The sequence below is a fragment of the Leucopleurus acutus genome (assembly GCF_964270905.1).
Source record: "Leucopleurus acutus genome assembly, chromosome: X".
NCBI lineage: Eukaryota > Metazoa > Chordata > Mammalia > Artiodactyla > Delphinidae > Leucopleurus > Leucopleurus acutus.
Genome location: NC_139148.1, coordinates 48909430 through 48931680, shown reverse-complemented (window position 1 = coordinate 48931680; position 22251 = coordinate 48909430). Strand labels below are relative to the sequence as shown.

The 22251-nt window shown below is 40.3% G+C and overlaps 2 long non-coding RNA genes across 2 annotated transcripts in view; one reads left to right on the top strand and one right to left on the bottom strand.

The window, feature by feature from the left end:
- The window catches only part of LOC309977760, a 946815-nt gene extending 936188 nt beyond the window's left edge, over nt 1-10627 (top strand). The window contains exon 2 of the long non-coding RNA XR_014327095.1: nt 10425-10627. This is a non-coding gene — a long non-coding RNA (uncharacterized lncRNA). The remainder of the gene's footprint in view (nt 1-10424) is intronic.
- Nucleotides 1-22251, bottom strand: part of LOC309977759 — a 984496-nt gene that overhangs the window by 493921 nt on the left and 468324 nt on the right. The window lies entirely within an intron of this gene.

Here is a 22251-nt window from a genome sequence, read left to right as displayed (position 1 = left end):
TAAATATTTACAATTGTTATATCTTTTTCTTGGATCTATCCCTTGATGATTATGTAGTCTCTTTCTTTGTCTCTTCTAATACTCTTTATTTTAAAGTCTATTTTGTCTGATATGAATATTGCTACTCCAGCTTTCTTTTGATTTCCATTTGCATGGAATATCTTTTTCCATCCCCTCACTTTCAGTCTGTATATGTCTCTAGTTCTGAAGTGGGTGTCTTGTAGACAGCATATATATGGGTCTTGTTTTGTATCCATTCAGCCAGTCTGTGTCTTTTGGTGGGAGCATTTAGTCCATTTACACTGAAGGTAATGGTCGATATGTATGTTCCTCTTCCCATTTTCTTAATTGTTTTGAGTTTGTTATTATAGGTCTTTTCCTTCTCTTGTGTTTCTTGCCTAGGGAAGATCCTTTAGCATTTGTTGTAAAGCTGGTTTGGTGGTGTTGAACTCTCTCACCTTTTGCTTGTCTGTAAAGTTTTTAATTTCTCCATGAAATCTGAATGAGATCCTTGCTGGGAAGAGTAATCTTGGTTGTAGGTTTTTCTTCTTCATTACTTAAATAAGCCCTGCCAGTCCCTTCTGGCTTGCAGAGTTTGTGCTGAAAAAATTAGCTGTTAACCTTATGGAGATTTCCTTGTGTGTTATTTGTTGTTTTTCTGTTGCTGCTTTTAATATGTTTTCTTTGTATTTAACTTTTGACAGTTTTAATAATATGTGTCTTGGCATGTTTCTCCTTGGATTCATCCTGTATGGGACTCTCTGTGCTTCGTGGACTTGATTAGCTATTTCCTTTCCCATATTAGGGAAGTTTTCAACTATAATCTCTTCAAGTATTTTCTCAGTCCCTTTCTTTTTCTCTTCTTCTTCTGGAACACCTATAATTCGAACATTGTTGCATTTAATATTGTTCCAGAGGTCTCTGAGACAGTTCTCAGTTATTTTCATTCTTATTTCTTTATTCTTCTCTGCCGTAGTTATTTCCATTATTTTATATTCCAGGTGACGTATCCATTCTTCTGCCTCAGTTATTCTGCTATTGATCCCTTCTAGAGTATTTTAAATTTCATATATTGTGTTGTTTATCATTGCTTGTTTCATCTTTAGTTCTTCTAGGTCCTTGTTAAATGTTTCTTGCATTTTCTCTATTCTATTTCCAAGATTTTGGTTCATCTTTAGTGCCATTATTCTGAATTCTTTTTCAGGTAGACTGCCTATTTCTTCTTCATTTGTTTGGTCTGGTAGGTTTTATCTTGCTCCTTCATCTGCTGTGTGTTTTTCCTTCTTCTCATTTTGCTTATCTTATTGTGTTTGGTGTTTCCTTTTTGAAGGCTGCAGGTTCACAATTCCCGTTTTTTTCAGTGTCTGTCCCCAGTGTCTAAAGTTGGTTCAGTGGGTTGTGTAGCGTTCCTGCTGGAGGGGACTAGTGCCTGTGTTCTGGTGGAAGAGACTGGATCTTGTCTTTCTGGTGGGCCGGTCCATGTCTGGTGGTGTGGTTTGGTGTGTCTGTGGAGTTATTATGATTTTAGGCAGCCTCTCTGCTAATGGGTGAGGTTGTGTTCCTGTCTTGCTAGCTGTTTGGCATAGGGTGTCCAGCACTGTAGCTTGCTGATCGTTGAGTGAAGCTGGGTGCTTGTGTTAGATGGATATCTCTAGGAGATTTTTGCCATTTGATGTTACGTGAAGCTGGGAGGTCTCTTGTGGACCAGTGTCCTGAAGTTGGCTGTCCCACCTCAGAGGCAGAGGTAGAGGCTGCAGCACCAAGAGCCTTTCATCTGCATGGCTCAGAATAAAAGGGAGAAAAAGTAGAAAGAAAGAAAGAGGATAAAGGAAAATAAAATAAAGTTAGGTAAAATAAAATTATTAAAATAAAAATAGAATTATTAAGAAAAATTTTTTTAAATTAAAAAAAATCGATGGATGGATACAACCGTAGGACAAATAGTTGAAAGCAAAGCTATACTGACATAATCTCACACAGAAGCATACACATACACACTCACAAAAAGAGGAAAATAGGAGAAAAATATTAAATATTGCTCTCAAATTTACCTCCTCAATTTGGGATGATTCTTTGTCTCTTCAGGTATTCCACAGATGCAGGGTACATCAAGGTGATTGTGGAGATTTAATGCAGTGCTCCTCAGACTGCTGGGAGAGATTTTCCTTTCTCTTCTTTGTTTGCACAGCTCCGGGGTTTCAGCTTTAGATTTGGCCCTTCCTCTGCATGTAGGTCACTGGAGGCCGTCTGTTCTTCTCGCAGACAGGACGGGGTTAAAGGAGCCGCTGATTCGGGGGCTCCGGCTCACTCAGGCTGGTGGGAGGGTAGGGTACGGAGTGCAGGGTGAGCCTGCGGAAGAAGAGACCAGCGTGACGTTGCAGCAGCCTGAGACGTGCTGTGCATTCTCCCAGGGAAGTTGTCTCTGGATCACGGGACCCTGGTAGTGGCGGGCTGCATAGGCTCCCCAGAAGAAAAGTGTGGAGAGTGACCTGTGCTCGCACACAGGTTTCTCGGTGGCAGCAGCAGCAGCCTTAGCATCTCATGCCCGTCTCTGGGGTCTGCGCTGTTAGCTGCAGCTCATGACTGTCTCTGCAGCTCCTTTAAGCAACGCTCTTAATCCCCTCTCCTCATGCACCGGGAAACAAAGAGGGAATAAAAAGTCTCTTGCCTCTTCGGCATGTCCGGACTTTTTCCCGGACTCCCTCCCGGCTAGCCATGGTGCACTAACCCCTTCAGGCTATGTTCATGCCGCCAGTCCTCTCCTTCCACGTCGACCGAAGCCATAGCCTCAGCTCCCAGTGCCCCCCACTCCGGCGGATGAGCCGAGAAACCTCTCACGCTGGTGAGTGGTGGTCGGCACCGGTCCTCTTTGCAGAAATCTCTCCACTTTGCCCTCTGCACCTCTGTTGCTGCACACTCCTTTGCAGTTCCGTAGTTCCCTTCTTCCACCACCCCACTGGTGCAGCTCCCATCCCTATGCTTTTGTCTCTGTTTATTCTCTTTTCTTTTGCCCTACCCAGGTACGTGGGGAGTTTCTTGCCTTTTGGGAAGTCTGAGGTCTTGTGCCAGCGTTCAGTAGGTGTTCTGTAGGAGTTGTTCCACATGTAGATGTATTTCTGATGTATCTGTTTGGAGGAAGGTGATCTCTCCATCTTACTATTGCGCCATCTTCCCCTTCTCCTGTCATAGAGTATTATGCCTATGTTTTCCTCTAAGAGTGTTATAGTGTTTGGCCTTACATTTAGGTCTTTAATCCATTTTGATTTTATTTTTGTGCATGGTGTTATGGAGTGTTCTAATTTAATTCTTTTACATGTAGTTCTCCTGCTTGCCCAGCACCACTTATTGAAGAGGCTGTCTTTCTCATTTGTATATTCTTGCCTCCTTTATGAAAAATAAGGTGACCGTATGTGCATGGGTTTACCTCTGGGCATTCTATCCTGTTCCATTGATCTATATTTCTGTTTTTGTGCCAGTACCATATTGTCTTTATTATGTAGCTTTGTAGTATAGTCTGACGTCCAGGAGCCTGATTCCTTCAGCTTTGTTTTTCTCTCTCAAGATTGCTTTGGCTATTCGGGGTGTTTTGTATTTCCATACTCTCCGACATTTTAGATTATCTCTTTCTAAGCTCTCTCGGCTCTCATGGGGAAAACTGAGCTCACCCTACTCCTGACAGTATCCCTACTTCTCTGTAACCACCTAATTCTCCAGAGTCACCTACTTTTCCTGGTCCCTCTGCCCAATCCCAAACTCCAACTCATGTCCCTCCATACCTACCATTACCCCAAGAAAGAGAGACTAGTCTCTCTGTGGTAACTCATAGTGGAGCTTCCGATCACCCAGGATCAGGGAAATTATGCCATCTTAGGGATGAGGCAAATGGTGAAGGGACGATGAGTGTACATGTGCCCTTCTCTTTAACCAACTTAGCCCAATGCAAACAGAGACTGGTCCAATTTTCTGAGGACTCTAGTAAGTTTGTTGAAGGGTTTCATGCCCCAACTGTGATGTATGATACAACTTGGAAGGATGTCCAAGTAGTTGTAAGTATTTGCTGTATTCCTGAGGAAAAATAGAGAATTTAAACAGCAGCCCATGGGCATGCTGACAAGTTTGCCAGGAAGCAACCTGAACATTATGCTTTGGGTAGAGACACAGTCCCAAATCAGGAACACCCCTGGATTTTTATTTCCTGGGTGGGAAGAGAAGCAAGGAGGCACATGATCCATTGTGTATTAGAAGGGATCAGAAAGTGTACCCAAAAGTCAGTTAAATATGAAAAGCTTAAAGGAGTGACCCAAAGAGAAACGGAAAATCCAGCCCTCTTTTATGGGCAGCTTGTGGAGGTTTTTTTTTTTTTTAATATCTTTATTGGAGTATAATTTCTTTACAATGGTGTGTTAGTTTCTGCTTTACAACAAAATGAGTCAGTTATATATATACATATGTTCCCATATTTCCCCCCGCTTGTGTCTCCCTCCCACCCACCCTCCCTATCCCAACCCTCCAGGTGATCACAAAGCACGAAGCTGATCTCCCGGTGCTATGTGGCTGCTTCCCACTAGCTATCTACCTTACGATTGGTAGTGTATATATGTCCATGACTCTCTCTCGCTTTGTCACAGCTTACTCTTCCCCCTCCCCATATACTCAAGTCCATTCTCTAGTGGGTTTGGTCTTTATTCCTGTCTTACCCCTAGGTTCTTCATGACATTTTCTTTCATAGATTCCATATATATGTGTTAGCATACAGTATTTATCTTTCTCTTTCTGACTTACTTCACTCAGTATGACAGACTCTAGGTCTATCAACCTCATTACAAATAGTTCAATTTCATTTCTTTTTATGGCTGAGTAATATTCCATTGTATATATGTGCCACATATTCTTTATCTATTCATCCAAAGATGGACACTTAGGTTGTTTCCATCTCTGGGCTATTGTAAATAGAGCTGCAATGAACATTTTGGTACATGATTCTTTTTGAATTATGGTTTTCTCAGGGTATATGCCCGGTAGTGGGATTGCTGGGTCATATGGTAGTTCTATTTGCAGTTTTTTAAGGAACCTCCATACTGTTCTCCACAGTGGCTGTATCAATTTACATTCCCACCAACAGCACAGGAGTGTTCCCTTTTCTTCACACTCTCTCCAGCATTTATTGTTTCTAGATATTTTGATGATGGCCATTCTGACTGGTGTGAGATGATATATCATTGTAGTTTTGATTTGCATTTCTCTAATGATTAGTGATGTTGAGCATTCTTGCATGTGTTTGTTGGCAGTCTGTATATCTTCTTTGGAGAAATTTCTATTTAGGTCTTCTGCCCACATTTGGATTGGGTTGTTTGTTTTTTTGTTATTAAGCTGCATGAGCTGCTTATAACTTTTGGAGATTAATCCTTTGTCAGTTGCTTCATTAGCAAATATTTTCTCCCATTCTGAGTGTTGTCTTTTGGTCTTGTTTATTGTTTCCTTTGCTGTGCAAAAGATTTGAAGTTTCATTAGGTCCCATTTGTTTATTTTTGTTTTTATTTCTATTTCACTAGGAGGTGGGTCAAAAAGGATCTTGCTGTGATTTATGTCATAGAGTGTCTTGCCTATGTTTTTCTCTAAGAGTTTGATAATTTCTGGCCTTACATTTAGGTCTTTAATAAACTTTGAGCTTATTTTTGTGTATGGTGTTAGGGTGTGATCTAATTTCATACTTTTACATGTACCAGTCCAGTTTTCCCAGCACCACTTATTAAAGAGGCTGTCCTTTCTCCACTGTACATTCCTCCCTCCTTTATCAAAGATAAGGTGACCATATGTGCGTGGGTTTATCTCTGGGCTTTCTATCCTGTTCCATTGATCTATCTTTCTGTTTTTGTGCCAGTACCATACTGTCTTGATTACTGTAGCTTTCTAGTATCATCTGAAGTCAGGGAGCCTGATTCCTCCAGCTCAGTTTTTCGTTCTCAAGATTCCTTTGGCTATTCGGGGTCTTTTGTGTTCCATACAAATTGTGAAAATTTCTTTTCTAGTTCTTTGAAAAATGCCTGTGGCAGTTTGATAGGGATTGCATTGAATTTGTAGATTGCTTTGGGTAGTAGAGTCATTTTCACAATGTTGACTCTTCCAATCCAAGAACATTGTATATCTCTCCATCTATTTGTATCATATTTAATTTGTTTCATTAGTGTCCTATGATTTTCTGCATACAGGTCTTTTGTCTCCTTAGGTAGGTTTATTCCTAGATATTTTATTCTTTTTGTTGCAATGGTAAATGGGAGTGTTTTCTTGATTTCACTTTCAGAGTTTTCATCATTAGTGTAGAGGAATGCCAGAGATTTGTTTGCATTAATTTTGTATCATGCTACTTTACCAAACTCATTGATTAACTCTAGTAGCTTTCTGGTAGCATCTTTAGGATTCTCTATGTAGAGTATCATGTTATCTGCAAACAGTGACAGCCTTACTTCTCCTTTTCCAACTTGGATTCCTTTTATTTCCTTTTCTTCTCTGATTGCTGTGGCTAAAACTCCAAAACTATATTGAATAAGAATGGTGAGAGTGGGCAACCTTCTTTTGTTCCTGATCTCAGTGGAAATGGTTTCAGTTTTTCACCATTGAGGATGATGTTTGCTGTGGGCTTGTCATATATGGCCTTTATTATGTTGAGGAAAGTTCCCTCTATGCCTACTTTCTGCAGGGTTTTTATCATAAATAGGTGTTGAATTTTGTCGGAAGTTTTCTCTGCATCTATTGGGATGATCATATGGATTTTCTCCTTCAATTTTTTAATATGGTTTATCATATTGATTAATTTGCATATATTGAAGAATCCTTGCATTCCTGGAATAAATCGCACTTGATCATGGTGTATGATCCTTTTATTGTGCTGTAGGATTCTGTTTGCTAGTATTTTTCTGACTATTTTTGCATCTATGTCCATCAGACGTATTGGCCTGTAGTATTCGTTCTTTGCGATATCCTTGTCTGGTTTTGGTATCAGGGTGATGGTGGCCTCATAAACTGAGTTTGGGAGTCTTCCTCCCTCTGTTATTGCTTGGAATAGTTTGAGAAGGATAGGTGTTAGCTCTTCTCTAAATGTTTGATAGAATTCGCCTGTGAAGCCCTCTGGCCCTGGGCTTTTGTTTGTTGGAAGATTTTTAATCACTGTTTCAATTTCAGTGCTTGTGGTTGGTCTGTTCATATTTTCCATTTCTTCCTGATTCAGTCTTGGCAGTTGTGCGTTTGTAAGAATTTGTCCATTTCTTCCAGGTTGTCCATTTTATTGGCATAGAATTGCTTGTAGTAATCTCTCATGATCTTTTGTATTTCTGCTGTGTCAGTTGTTACTTTTCCTTTTTCATATCTAATTCTATTGATTTGAGTCTTCTCTGTTTCTGATGAGTCTGGCTAATGGTTTATCAATTTTGTTTATCTTCTCAAAGAACCAGCTTTTAGTGTTATTGATGTTTGTTATCGTTTCCTTCATTACTTTTTCATTCATTTCTGATCTGATTATTATGATTTCTTTCCTCCTGCTAGCTTTGTGGTGTTTTTGTTCTTCTTTCTCTAATTGCTTTAGGTGCAAGGTTAGGTTGTTTATTCGAGATGTTTCCTGTTTCATAAGGTGGGCTTGTATTGCTATAAACTTCTCTCTTAGAACTGTTTTTGTTGCATCCAATAGGTTTTAGGTCGTCGTATCTCCACTGTCATTTGTTTCTAGGTATGTTTTGATATCCTCTTTGATTTCTTCTATGATCACTTTGTTATTAAGTAGTGTACTGTTTAGCTTCCATTTGTTTGTATTTTTTACACATCTTTTCCTGTAATTGATATCTAGTCTCATAGCATTGTGGACAGAAATATTCATTGATACAATTTCAATTTTCTTTAATTTACTATGGTTTCATTTTTGACCCAATATATGATCTATCCTGGAGAATGTTCCATGAGCAGTTGAGAAAAATGTGCATTCTCTTATTTTTGGATGGAATGTCCTATAAATATCACTTAAGTCCATCTTGTTTAATGTATCATCTAAAGCTTGTTTTTCCTTATTTATTTTCATTTTGAATGATCTGTCCATGGGTGAAAGTGGTGTGTTAAAGTGCCCTACTATGAATGTGTTACTGTTGATTTCCGCTTTTATGGTTGTTAGTATTTGCCTTATGTACTGAGGTGCTCCTATGTTGGGTGCATAAATATTTACAATTGTTATATCTTCTTCTTGGATCAATCCCTTGATGATTATGTAGTGTCCTTTTTTGTCCCTTCTAATAGTCTTTATTTTAATGTCTATTTTGTCTGATATGAGAATTGCTACTCCAGCTTTCTTTTGGTTTCCATTTGCATGGAATATCTTTTTCCATCCCGTTACTTTCAGTATGTGTGTCTCTCTAGGTCTTAAGTGGGTCTCTTGTAGACAGCATATATATGGGTCTTGTTTTTGTATCCATTCAGCCAATCTGTGTCTTTTGGTGGGAGCATTTAGTCCATTTACATTTAAGTTAATTATCGTTATGTATGTTCGTATTCCCATTTTTTATTTGTTTTGGTTTCGTTATAGTAGGTCTTTTTCTTCTCATGTGTTTCTTGCCTAGAGAAGTTCCTTTAGAATTTTTTGTAAAGCTGGTTTGATGGTGCTGAACTCTCTCAGCTTTTGCTTGTCTGTAAAGGTTTTAATTTCTCCATCAAATCTGAATGAGATCCTTGCTGGGGAAAGTAAGCTTGTTTGCAGGTTTTTCTCCTTCATCACTTTAAATATGTCCTGCCAGTCCCTTCTGTCTTCCAGAGTTTCTGCTGAAAGATCAGCTGATAACCTTATGGGGATTCCCTTGTGTGTTATTTGTTGTTTTCCCTTGCTGCTTTTAATATGTTTTCTTTGTATTTAATGTTTGACCGTTTGATTAATATGTGTCTTGGCATATTTATCCTGTATGGGACTCTCTGTGTTTCCTGGACTTGATTAGCTATTTCCTTTCCCATATTAGGGAAGTTTTCAACTATAATCTCTTCAAATATTTTCTCAATCTCTTTCTTTTTCTCTTCTTCTTCTGCAATCCCTATAATTCGTATGTCAGTGCATTTAATGTTGTCCTAGAGGTCTCTGAGACTGTCCTCAGTTCTTTTCATTCTTTTTCTTTATTCTGCTCTGCAGTAGTTATTTCCACTATTTTATCTTCTATGTCACTTATCCGTTCTTCTGCCTCAGTTATTCAGCTATTGATCCCATGTAGAGTATTTTAAATTTGTTTTATTGTGCTGTTCATTGTTGTTTGTTTCATCTTTAGTTCTTCTAGGTCCTTGTTAAATGTTTCTTTCTTTTTGTCTATTCTATTTCCACGATTTTGGAACATCTTTACTATCATTATTCTGAATCCTTTTCCAGGTAGACTATTTCCTCTTCCTTTTTTAGGTTTGGTGGGTTTTAATCTTACTCCTTCATCTGCAGTGTGTTTTTCTGTCTTCTCATTTTGCTTATCTTACTGTGTGTGGGGTCTCCTTTTTGCAGGCTGCAGATTCAGAGTTCCCGTTGTTTTTGGTGTCTGTCCCCAGTGGCTAAGTTTTGTTCCGTGGGTTGTGTAGGCTTCCTGGTGGAGGGGCCTAGTGCCTGTGTTCTGGTGGATGAGGCTGGATCTTTTCTTTCTGGTGGGCAGTTCCACGTCTGGTGGTGTGTTTTGGGGTGTCTGTGGAGTTATTATGATTTTAGGCACCCTCTCTTCTAATGGGTGGGTTTGTGTTCCTGTCTTTGTAGTTTTTTGGCATAGGGTGTCCAGCACTGTAGCTTGCTGGTCGTTGAGTGAAGCTGGGTGCTGGTGTTGAGATGGAGATCTCTGGGAGCTTTTCACCATGTGATATTATGTGGAGTGGGAAGTGTCTTGTTGACCAGTGTCCTGAAGTTGGCTCTCCCACCTCAGAGGCACAGCAGTGACTCCTTGCTGCAACACCATGAGCCTTTTATCCACACGAATCCGAATAGAAGGGAGAAAGTTTTGAAAGCAAAAATTAGTAGAAGTAGAAAGAATGAAAGAAAGAGAAAGAAAGAAAGAAAGAGAAAGAAAGAAAGAAAGAAAGGAAGATGGTAGGAAAGAAAGAAGGGAGGGAGGAAGGAACAAAAGCAGGATGGAAGGAAAAAAAGAAAGAAAGACAGAAGATAAAGTAAAATAAAATAAGATAAAATATAATAAATTTATTAAAATAAAAATAATTGTTAAGAAAAAAATTTTAAAAAAGTGGATGGATAGAACCCTAGGACAAATGGTGGAAGCTAAGCTATACAGACAAAATCTCACAGAGAAACATACACATAAACACTCACTAAAAGAGGAAAATGGGAAAAATCATAAATCTTGCTCTCAAAGTGCACCTCCTCAATTTGGGATGATTCTTTGTCTAAAGGAGGGAAGGAAGGAAAGAAAGAAAGAAAGAAAGAAAGAAAGAAAGAAAGAAAGAAAGAAAGAAAGAAAGAAAGAAAGAAAGAAAGAAAGAAAGAAAGAAAGAAAGAAAGAAAGAAAGAAAGAAAGAAAGAAAGAAGGAAGGAAGGAAGGAAGATAAAGTAAAATAAAATAAAGTTATTAAAATAATAAATAATTATGAAGAAAGAAAAATTAAAACAAAACAAAACAAAAAATCCCCGGATGGATAGAACCCTAGGACAAATGGTGGAAGCAAGGCTATACAGACAAAATCTCACACAGAAGCACACACATAAACACTCACAAATAGGGGAAAAGGGGAAAAAATCATAAATCTTGCTCTCAAAGTCCACCTCCTCAATTTGGGATGATTCATTGTCTATTCATGTATTCCACAGATGCAGAGTACATCAAGTTGACTGTGGAGCTTTTATTCTCTGCTTCTGAGGCTGCTGGGAGATATTTCCCTTTCTCTTCTTTGTTATCACATCTCCCAGATGCTCAGCTTTGGATTTGGCCCTGCCTCACATGTAGGTTGCAGGAGGCCGTCTGTTCTTTGCTCAGACAGGAGGGGGTTAAAGGAGCAGCTCCTTCGGGGACTCTGGTTCACTCAGGCCGGCGGGAGGGGGGCACGGAGTGCGGGGCGATCTTGTGGCGGCAGAGGCTGGTGTGACGTTACACCAGCTTGAGACGTGCCGTGTGTTTTCCCAGAGAAGTTGTCCCTGGATCCCGGGACCCTTGCAGTGGCGGGCTGCACAGGCTCCCCAGAAGGAAGGTGTGGATAGTGACCTGTGCTCGCACACAGGCTTCTTGGTGGCAGCAGCAGCAGCCTCAACATCTCATGCCCGTCTCTTCGGTCCACGCTTTTAGCTGCAGCTTGCTCCAGTCTCTGGAGCTCCTTTAAGCAGCACTCTTAAGCCCCTCTCCTCACGCACCAGGAATAAAAGAGGGAAGAAAAAGTCTCTTGCCTCTTTGACACGTCCAGACTTTTCCCTGGACTCCCTCCCAGCTAGCCGTGGTGCACTAACCCCCTGCAGGCTGTGTTCGTGCCACCAACCCCAGTCCTCTCCCTGTGCTCCGACCGAAGGCTCAGCTCGCAGCTCCGCCCACCCCACCGGGTGAGCAGAGAAGCCTCTTGGGCTGGTCAGTGACGGTCGGCACCGATCCTCTGTGTGGGAATCTCTCTGCTTTGCCCTCCGCACCCCTGTTGCTGTGCTCTCCTCCATGGCTCTGAAGCTTTCCCCCTTCACCACCAGCAGCCTCAGCCCATGAAGGGGCTTCCTAGTTTGTGGAAAGCTTTCCTCCTTCACAGCTCCCTCCCTTTGGTGCAGGTCCCATCCCTATCCTTTTGTCTGTGTTTTTTCTTTTGCCCTACCCAGGTACGTGGGGAATTTCTTGCCTTTTGGGAGGTCTGAGGTCTTCTGCCAGTGCTCAGTGGGTGTTCTGTAGGAGTTTTTCCACGTGTAGATGTGTTTCTGGTGTATGTGTGGGGAGGAAGGTGATCTCCATGTCTTACTCTTCCGCCATCTTCCCCTCGTCCTCTTGGAGGCTTTTAGAAAGTACACTAACATTGATCATTCCACTTCTGAAGGTCAGTCCCTAATGGGACAACATTTTATCAGCAAGTCTTCCTCTGCTATTAGGCCGAAACTCCAAAAGTTACAATTAGACCCACAAACTTCCATGCCCAAACTATTAGGTGTGGCTTTTGGGGTATTTAATAATCAAGATCAAGCTGAGGAAGAAGAGAGAACCGAACATGATAAAAGACAGGACAGGACTCATACAAAATTGATAGCCATTGCTGTCAGTCATGCGTTGTGATCCCAGGACAACCCAAGGGGGCCGAGAAAGTTCAACTATCCTTCTGGAGGTAAGACCAACACGGAGGAATGCTTCAAATGCAAGTCAACTGATTACTGAGCCCAAGATTGCCAGAAAGAACACCCTGGGCCATGCCAAGCATGCAAACAAAGAGGTCATTGGAAGAGGGACTGCCCTCAGCCCTGAAGGGGAAGGGCGTCCCCTGCTCTCTAGATGGCCATGCTGGAAGACTGAGGTGGTCCAGGGAGTCCAGCAGCTTGCCGCAATATGATGTCTATCTCCATCAAGGAGCCTTGGGTGGTCCTTGATATGGCAGGTAAGAAGACTGATTTTTTTAATTGATATGGGAGCCAATTACTCTGCCCTAATTTCTCACACTGGACCCCTTTCCTCCCAAAGCTGTACTGTGACTGGTGTCAACAGAACGCCTCACACCCATTACTTTACTGGGCTCTCACTTGCCAACTTTGAGCAGTGGTTGATTTTGCATGCCTTTTTAGTTGTTCCTGAGTGTCCTAGCCCACTAATGGGGAGAGATCTTCTGAGCTCCCTCAGGGCCATACTACAATTAGGAGGTCCCATGCAGCCCCTTATGTTGACTCTGACTAAGACAGACCAGACAGAAGAACACAGTTCTATTCCCAGCCATATTCTATAAGCAGTGAATGCGTCAGTATGGGACAAAGGAATCCTCAGAAGGGCCACAAACGCCCAACAGTTAAGAATTAGCCTTAGGACAGAAGCCACGTACCCTAACAAGAGACAATACCCTTTAAAGTTGGAAGCAAAGAATGGTTTACAGCCCCTCATAGATAACTTCTTAAAACATGGCATCTTGGTATCCTGCCAGTCTCCATGCAATATTCCTATTTTGCAGTTGTTTAGTCAAATGGGGAATACACGATGGTACAAGACCTGAGAGCAGTAAAAAATTCAGTGATCTCTGCACATACCCTCATGGCCAATCCTTATAACATATTAGCCCAAATCCCTGAGGACGCTAAATGGTTTACTGTGTTTGACCTGAAGCGTGCTTTTTTTTTTTAATCCCAGTTCATCTCTCATCAAAATATCTGTTTTCCTTCGAGTGGACTAACCCTAACTCAGGGCAAATGCAACAATATACCTGGACAGTATTGTCTCAGGGGTTTGGGGACAACCCACACTTGTTTGCCGAGGCCCTAGGAAGAGAACTAAGGGAAATACACCTAAAAGAAGAGGCTATTCTACAGTATATAGATGATATATTAATATGTAGTCCCTCCATGGAAGTCTTAGATGAAAATACCATTGAAATCCTTAATTTCCTTGGGGCCCAAGGTTACAGAGTCTCTCAGACAAAGGCAGAACTCTCAAAGCAACTTGTTAAATACCTGGGATATATTATAAACCCTGAAAGTAGATAGTTATGTCCAGATAGAAAAAAAGCTATAGTAGGCCTAAGTAGTCCAAAGAGAAAGAAATATCTCTCTACCTTTTTTGGGCATAGCAGGATTCTGTAGAATTTGGATTCCAGGATTCAGGCTAAAGGCTAAGCCCCTATATGGAGCTACTAAAGGCCCAGATACAGAACCATTACTTTGGAATGGGGAATAGGAAAGGGCTTTTAAGGATATCAAGCAGGCCCTCACCAGAATCCCTGCTCTGGGTCTCCCCAGTTTGAAAAAGCCATTCATCTTGTACCTGGCTGAAAAGTAGGGGAAAGCTCTGCGGGTCCTTATACAGAAGCTAGGGGAAGTTCATTAGCCTATAGGCTATTTTTCCAAGGAACTAGATTCCATGGCCAAATGTTGACCTGGCTGCCTCTGGTCAGTAGCTGCCACCACTTTATTAGTGGAAGAAGCTAACAAGCTTACCTTTGGAGAGCCACTGGAAGTCCAGACCCCTCATCAAGTGCAAGGGATTCTAGAGATCAAAGGCCACCATTGGCTAACTGGAGGCTGGTTTATTAAGTACCAGGCTTTGCTCCTCGACTCCCTCCCCAGAGCTAACCCTCAAAATGTGCCATACTCTTAACCACACTACATTTATGCCTGCTGAAAGCCCAGAGCTAACACATTCTTGCCTCAAAACCCTTGATCAGGTCTATGCCTGTAGGTCTGATCTAACAGACCAGGCCATAGAAAACCCTGAGGAGTTATGGCTTACTGATGGCAGTAGTTCCATTAAAGATGGAGTCAAGAGGGCAGTGTATGCCATTGTGAGTGCTCACAGCATCATAGAAGCAAAATTTTGCCACCTAACATCTCAGCCCCAAAGGTTGAACTGATAGCTCTAACTCAAGCCTGAGCCCTGGGGGAAGGAAAGATTGTAAATGTATACATAGACTGAAAATATGCCCTCCTTGTTTTACATGTCCATACCATTATCTGGAAAGAGAGAGGACTTCTAAATGCAAGAAATTCCCCTATAAAATATGGGGCTGAGATTTTATATCTCATAGAAGCGGTTCAAAAACCAAAACAGGTAGTAGTCATTCACTGCCGTAAGTATCAAAAGGGAACTTCTCAAATTTCCCAAGGAAACAACAGGGCAGATAGGGAAGTGAAGAAAGCAGCCCTGATGTCCATAACAGAAATGGCATTAATCCCATCACTTACCCCTTCTAGCATTATACCTAGATACTCAACCTCCAAAGAGAACTGGGCATGAGACAGAGGAGGAACTAAGGGAACAGATGGCTGGTGGCACACAGATCAGAAATTACTCATATCTCTCTCTGACCTATGGAAAATTATTAAAGGGGTACATGATTCTCTCCATCTGGGGAGAGATGCAATGTCTACAATTGTTTTCCCTCTTTTTACAGGGAAAGTGATCCCAGAGACATTCAGAAGAGTTACTCGAGCCTACACCCTTTGCACCACCCATAATCAAGGAGGCAACCTCAAGCCTCCCCCTCTTGTTAGCCCAGCTCAGCTATGTGGGACTTACCCAGGAGAGGACTGGGAAATATATTTCACTCAGATGCCCTCTTTTCAGGACTTCAAATACTTACTAGTGTTTATAGATACTTTTACTGGATGGGTAGATGTCTTCCTCACTAGAACAGAGAAGGCCAATGAAGTGGTTATGGTGCTCCTAAAGGAAATTATTTCTAGGTTTGTGCTGCCCCTTCACCGTCAGAGTGACAATGGACCTTCGTTTGTAGCAAAGATCACTCAACAGCTTTCACAGGTTTTAGGAATTAAATACCACCTCAATTCGTCCTGGAGACCTCAATCCTCAGGAAAAGTAGAACAGGCTAATCATATTTTAAAGAAAACCTTGGGCAAACTTTCAAGAAATGTCATAGTTGTGGTATCGCCTATAGCCAATTGCCCTCATAAGGGTCAGGGCAGGCCCTAAAACAACCACTAAGTTGAGCCCTTTCAAAATGACATATGGAAGGCCATTCCTTACTCTGGACATGCTAACTGACCCAGAAACCCAGGATCATCTTAAATACATTATAAACATAGGCCAGGTCCAGAAGGCTATACAAGAATATGGCAGCCCTCCACTGCCAGGGTCCAGTGATTCAGGGACAACTTCCCCGAGAGAAGACATAGCGTGCCTCAAGCTATTACAATGTTATGCCGGCCTCTGCTACCACAGGCTTACCCCATATTCCTTTCCCCTTCCCCGCTGGCCTGACTGAGCCAGAGCTCTCTAATCAGCTGCTACGTTAACCCCATCCTGTCTGGGTGGGGAACAGACGCCCTCAGGCGACCTACATGCAGAGGGGGACAAAATCCAAAGCTGAATCTCAGGAGCTGAGCAAACAAAGAAGAGAAAAGGAAATTTCCCCCAGTAGCCCCAGGAGCAGAAGATTAAATCTTCACAATCAACTTGATGTACCCTGCATCTGCAGAATACTTGAATAGACAATGAATCACCCCAAAACTGAGGCTGTGGAAATTGGGAGCAACTGTAGACTTGGGGTTTATTTTCTGGATCTAATTTTTTCTGATTTTATGTTTCTCTTAGTTTAGTATTTAGAGCTTATTATCATTGGTAGATATGTTTATTGATTTGTTTGCTCTCTTCCTTTATTTTCTTTTTACAAATATATATACATATTTTTTCCGTTTTTCCCTTTTTGTGAGTGTGGATGTGAATGCTTCTTTGTGTGATATTTTTTAACATCTTTATTGGAGTATAATTGCTTTACAATGGTGTGTTAGTTTCTGCTTTGTAACAAAGTGAATCAGTTATACATATACATATGTTCCCATATGTCTTCCCTCTTGCATCTCCCTCCCTCCCACCCTCCCTATCCCACCCCTCCAGGCTGTCACAAAGCACCGACCCAATATCCCTGTGCCATGCGGCTGCTTCCCACTAGCTATCTACCTTACTACGTTTGTTAGTGTGTATATGTCCATGACTCTCTCTCGCCCTGTCACAGCTCACCCTTCCCCCTCCCCATAACCTCAAGTCCCTTCTCTAGTAGGTCTGCATCTTTATTCCTGCCTTACCCCTAGGTTCTTCGTGACATGTTTTTTTCTTAAATTCCATATATATGTGTTAGCATACGGTATTTGTCTTTTTCTTTCTGACATACTTCACTCTGTATGACAGACTCTAGGTCTATCCACCTCATTACAAATAGCTCAATTTCGTTTCTTTTTATGGCTGAGTAATATTCCATTGTATATATGTGCCACATCTTCTTTACCCATTCATCCAATGATAGGCACTTAGGTTGTTTCCATCTCTGGGCTATTGTAAATAGAGCTGCAATGAACAATTTGGTACGTGATTCTTTTTGAATTTTGGTTTTCTCAGGGTATATGCCCAGTAGTGGGATTGCTGAGTCATATGGTAGTTCTATTTGTAGGTTTTTAAGGAACCTCCATACTGTTCTCCATAGTGGCTGAACCAATTCACATTCTCACCAGCAGTGCAAGAGTGTTCCCTTTTCTCCACACCCTCTGCAGCATTTATTGTTTCTAGATTTTTTGATAATGGCCATTCTGACTGGTGTGAGATGATATCTCATTGTAGTTTTGATTTGCATTTCTCTAATGATTAATGATGTTGAGCATTCTTTCATGTGTTTGTTGGCAGTCTGTTTATCTTCTTTGGAGAAATGTCTATTTAGGTCTTCTGCCAATTTTTGGATTGGGTTGTTTGTTTTTTTGTTATTGAGCTGCATGAGCTGCTTGTAAATTTTGGAGATTAATCCTTTGTCGGTTGCTTCATTTGCAAATATTTTCTCCCATTCTGAGGGTTGTCTTTTGGTCTTGTTTATGGTTTCCTTTGCTGTGCAAAAGCTTTGAAGTTTCATTAGGTCCCATTTGTTTATTTTTGTTTTTATTTCCATTACTCTAGGAGGTGGGTCAGAAAGGATATTGCTGTGATTTATGTCATAGAGTGTTCTGCCTATGTTTTCCTCTAAGAGTTTGATAGTTTCTGACCTTACATTTAGGTCTTTAATCCATTTTGAGCTTATTTTTGTGTACGGTGTTAGGGAGTGATCTAATCTCATACTTTTACATGTACCTGTCCAGTTATCCCAGCACCATTTATTGAAGAGGCTGTCATTTCTCCACTGTACATTCTTGCCACCTTTATCAAAGATAAGGTGTCCATATGTGCATGGGTTTATCTCTGGGCTTTCTATCCTGTTCCATTGATCTATCTTTCTGTTTTTGTGCCAGTACCATACTGTCTTGATTACTGTAGATTTGTAGCATAGTCTGAAGTCAGGGAGCCTGATTCCTCCAGCTCCTTTTTTCGTTCTCAAGATTGCTTTGGCTATTCAGGGTCTTTTGTGTTTCCATACAAATTATGAAATTTTTTGTTCTAGTTCTGTGAAAAATGCCACTGGTAGTTTGATAGGGATTGCATTGAATCTATAGATTGCTTTGGGTAGTAGAATCATTTTCACAATGTTGATTCTTCCAATCCAAGAACATGATATATCTCTCCATCTATTTGTATCATCTTTAATTTCTTTCATCAGTGTCTTATAATTTTCTGCATACAGGTCTTTTGTCTCCTTAGGTAAGTTTATTCCTAGATATTTTATTCTTTTTGTTGCAATGGTAAATGGGAGTGTTTTCTTGATTTCACTTTCAGATTTTTCATCATTAGTATATAGGAATGCCAGAGATTTCTGTGCATTAATTTTGTATCCTGCCACTTTACCAAAGTCATTGATTAGCTCTAGTAGTTTTCTGGTAGCATCTTTAGGATTCTCTGTGTATAGGATCATGTCATCTGCAAGCAGTGACAGCTTTACTTCTTCTTTTCCGATTTGGATTCCTTTTAATTCCTTTTCTTCTCTGATTGCTGTGGCTAAAACTTCCAAAACTATGTTGAATAAGAGTGGTGAGAGTGGGCAACCTTGTCTTGTTCCTGATCTTAGTGGAAATGCTTTCAGTTTTTCACCATTGAGGAAAACGTTTGCTGTGGGCTTGTCATATATGGCCTTTATTATGTTGAGGAAAGTTCCCTCTATGCCTACTTTCTGCAGGGTTTTTATCATAAATGGGTGTTGAATTTTGTCAAAACCTTTCTCTGTATCTATTGAGATGATCATATGGTTTTTCTCCTTCAATTTTTTAATATGGTTTATCACATTGATAGATTTGCGTATATTGAAGAATCCTTGCATTCCTGGAATAAACCCCACTTGATCATGGTGTATGATACCTTTAATGTGCTGTTGGATTCTGTTTGCTAGTATTTTGTTGAGCATTTTTGCATCTATGTTCATCAGTGATATTGGCCTGTAGTTTTCTTTCTTTGTGACATCCTTTTCTGGTTTTGGTATCAAGGTGATGGTGGCCTCGTAGAAGGAATTTGGGAGTGTTCCTCCCTCTGCTATATTTTGGAAGAGTTTGAGAAGGATAGGTGTTAGCTCTTCTCTAAATGTTTGATAGAATTTGCCTGTGAAGCCGTCTGGTCCTGGGGTTTTGTTTGTTGGAAGATTTTTAATCAGAGTTTCAATTTCATTTCTTGTGATTGGTCTGTTTATATTTTCTATTTCTTCCTGATTCAGTCTTGGCAGTTTGTACATTTCTAAGAATTTGTCCATTTCATCCAGATTGTCCATTTCATTGGCATAGAGTTGCTTGTCGTAATCTCTCATGATCTCTTTTATTTCTGCAGTGTCGGTTGTTACCTCTCCTTTTTCATTTCTAATTCTATTGATTTGAGTCTTCTCCCTTTTTTTCTTGATGAGTCTGGCTAGTGGTTTATCTATTTTGTTTATCTTCTCAAAGAACCAGCTTTTAGCTTTATTGATCTTTGCTATTGTTTCCTTCATTTCTTTTTCATTTATTTCTGATCTGATTTTTATGATTTCTTTCTTTCTGCTAGCTTTGGGGTTTTTTTGTTCTTCTTTCTCTAATTGCTTGAGGTGCAAAGTTAGGTTGTTTATTCGAGATGTTTCCTGCTTCTTAAGGTGGGCTTGTATTGCTATAACTTTGTGTGATTTTGTCTGTACAGCTTTGCTTTAACCATTTGTCCTAGGGTTCTGTGGTTCTGTCTATCCTTTTTTTTTGTATAGTTTTTATTGCCTCTTAACTTTGGTGGATTAGTTTTTGGGCTTGGTGGCTCTCTTCTTTCTTTCTATTTTTTATTACTTTTAAAATTCTTAATATTTTAATACATTTAAAGTTTTCTTTTCTCTCCTCTCTCTCTCTCTCTCTCTCTCTCTCTCCTGTCTCTCTTTCTTTCCTCCATTTTCTGCTCAGCTGTGTGGCCAATGGGTATTTGTGCTCCAGCCAGGTGCCAGGATTGAGCCTCTGAGTTGGGAGAGTTGAGTTGAGGACATTGGTCCACAAGAGGCCTCTTGGCTCCACGTAATATCAAACAACAAGAGCTCTCCCAGAGATCTCCAACTCCATGCTAAGATCCAGCCCCAATCAATGACCAGCAAGCTACAGTGCTGGACACTCTATGCCAAACAACTAGCAAGACAGAAACACAGACACACCCATTAGCAGAGAGGCTGCCTAAACTCATAATAAGTTCAGAGAACCCCAATACACACAGTTGGACATGGTGCTGCCTACCAGAAAGAGAAGATTCAGACTCATCCACCAGAACACAGACACCAGTACCCTCCACCAGGAAGCCTCCAAAACCCACTGAACCAACGTTACCCACTGGGGGCAGACATGAAAAACAACAAAAATTATGAACCTGCAGCCAGCAAAAAGGAGATCCCAAACACAGTATGTTAAGCAAAATGAGAAGGCAGAGAAATACACAGCAGATGAAGGGGCAATGTAAAAACACATCAGACCAAACAAATGAAGAGAAAATAGGCAGTCTACCTGAAAAAAATTTAGAGTCATGATAGTAAAGATGATCCAAATTCTTGTAAATGGAATGGAGAAAATACAAGAAATGTTTAACAAGGACCTAGAAGAATTAAAGAGCAAAACAAATGATGATTTAAAACACAATAAATGAAATTAAAAATTCTCCAGAAGGCATCAATTGCAGAAAAAAATGAGGCAGAGGACTGAAAAGTGACCTGGAAGATAAAACAGTAGAAATAACTACCACAGAACAGAATAAAAAAAAAAAGGAATGAGGGCTTCCCTGGTGGTTCAGTGGTTGAGAGTCCACCTGCCGATGCAGGGGACATAGGTTTGTGCCCTGGTCTGGAAAGATCCCACATGCCACAGAGTGGCTAGGCCCATGAGCCATGGCTGCTGAGCCTGCGCGTCCAGAGCCTGTGCTCTGCAATGGGAGAGACCACAACAGTGAGAGGGCCACGTACTGCAAAAAAAAAAAAAAAAAAAAAAGGAATAAAAAGAATTGTGGACAGGCCAAGAGTCCTCTGGGACAACATTAAAGGCACTAACATTTGAATTATATGGGTCCCAGAAGAAGAAAAAAGAGAGACTGAGAAAATATTTGAAAAGCTTATATTTGAAAACTTCCCAAACATGGGAAAGAAAAATAGTCAACCAACTCTAGGAAGTCAATCAAGTAAAGGAAGAACAGAGAGTCCCATACAGGATAAATCCAAGGAGAAACACGTTAAGACATATATTAATCAAACTATCAAAAATTAAATACAAAGAAAAAATATTAAAAGCAGCAAGGGAAAGCAACAGAAAACATTACAGGGTATCCCCATAAGGTTAAAAGCTAATCTTCTTTTTCATTTTTTTAAACATGTTTATTGGAATATAATTGCTTTACAATGGTGTGTTAGTTTCTGCTTTATAACAAAGTGAATCCGTTATACATATACATATACATATATCCCAATATCTCTTCCTTCTTGTGTCTTCCTCCCTCCCACCCTCTCTATCCCACTCCTCAAGGTGGTCACAAAACACCGATCTTATCTTCATGTGCTATGTGGCTGCTTCCCACTAGCTATCTATTTTATATGTGGTAGTGTATATATGATCATGACACTCTCTCACTTTGTCCCAGCTTACACTTCCCCCTCCCCATATCCTCAAGTCCATTCTCTAGTAGGTCTGTGTCTTTATTCCTGTCTTGCCCCTAGGTTCCTCATGACCATATTTTTTTGTTTTGTTAGATTCCATATATATATATATATATATATATATATGTTAGCATACGGTATTTTTTTTTCTCTTTCAGAGTTATTTCACTCTAACAGCTGATCTTTCAGCAGAAACTCTGAAAGCCAGAAGGGAGTGGCAGGACATATTTAAAGTGATGAAGGAGAAAAACATACAACCAAGATTACTCTATCCAACAAGGATCTCATTCAGAGAGAGATTAAAAGCTTTACAGACAAGCAAAACTTAAGAGAATTCAGCACCTCCAAACCAGCTTTACAACAAATGCTAAAGGAACTTCTCTAGGCAGGAAACACAAGAGAAGGAAAAAACCTACAATAAAAAACACAGGACAATTAAGAAAATGGTAATAGCAACATACATATCAATAATTACCTTATTGATACAATAATATATTAATATATATTAAATATTATTTATTATTAATTAAATATTATAATTTAATTAATAATACATTAATATATGATATAATAATAATCCCCGAATAGCCAAAGCAATCTTGAGAA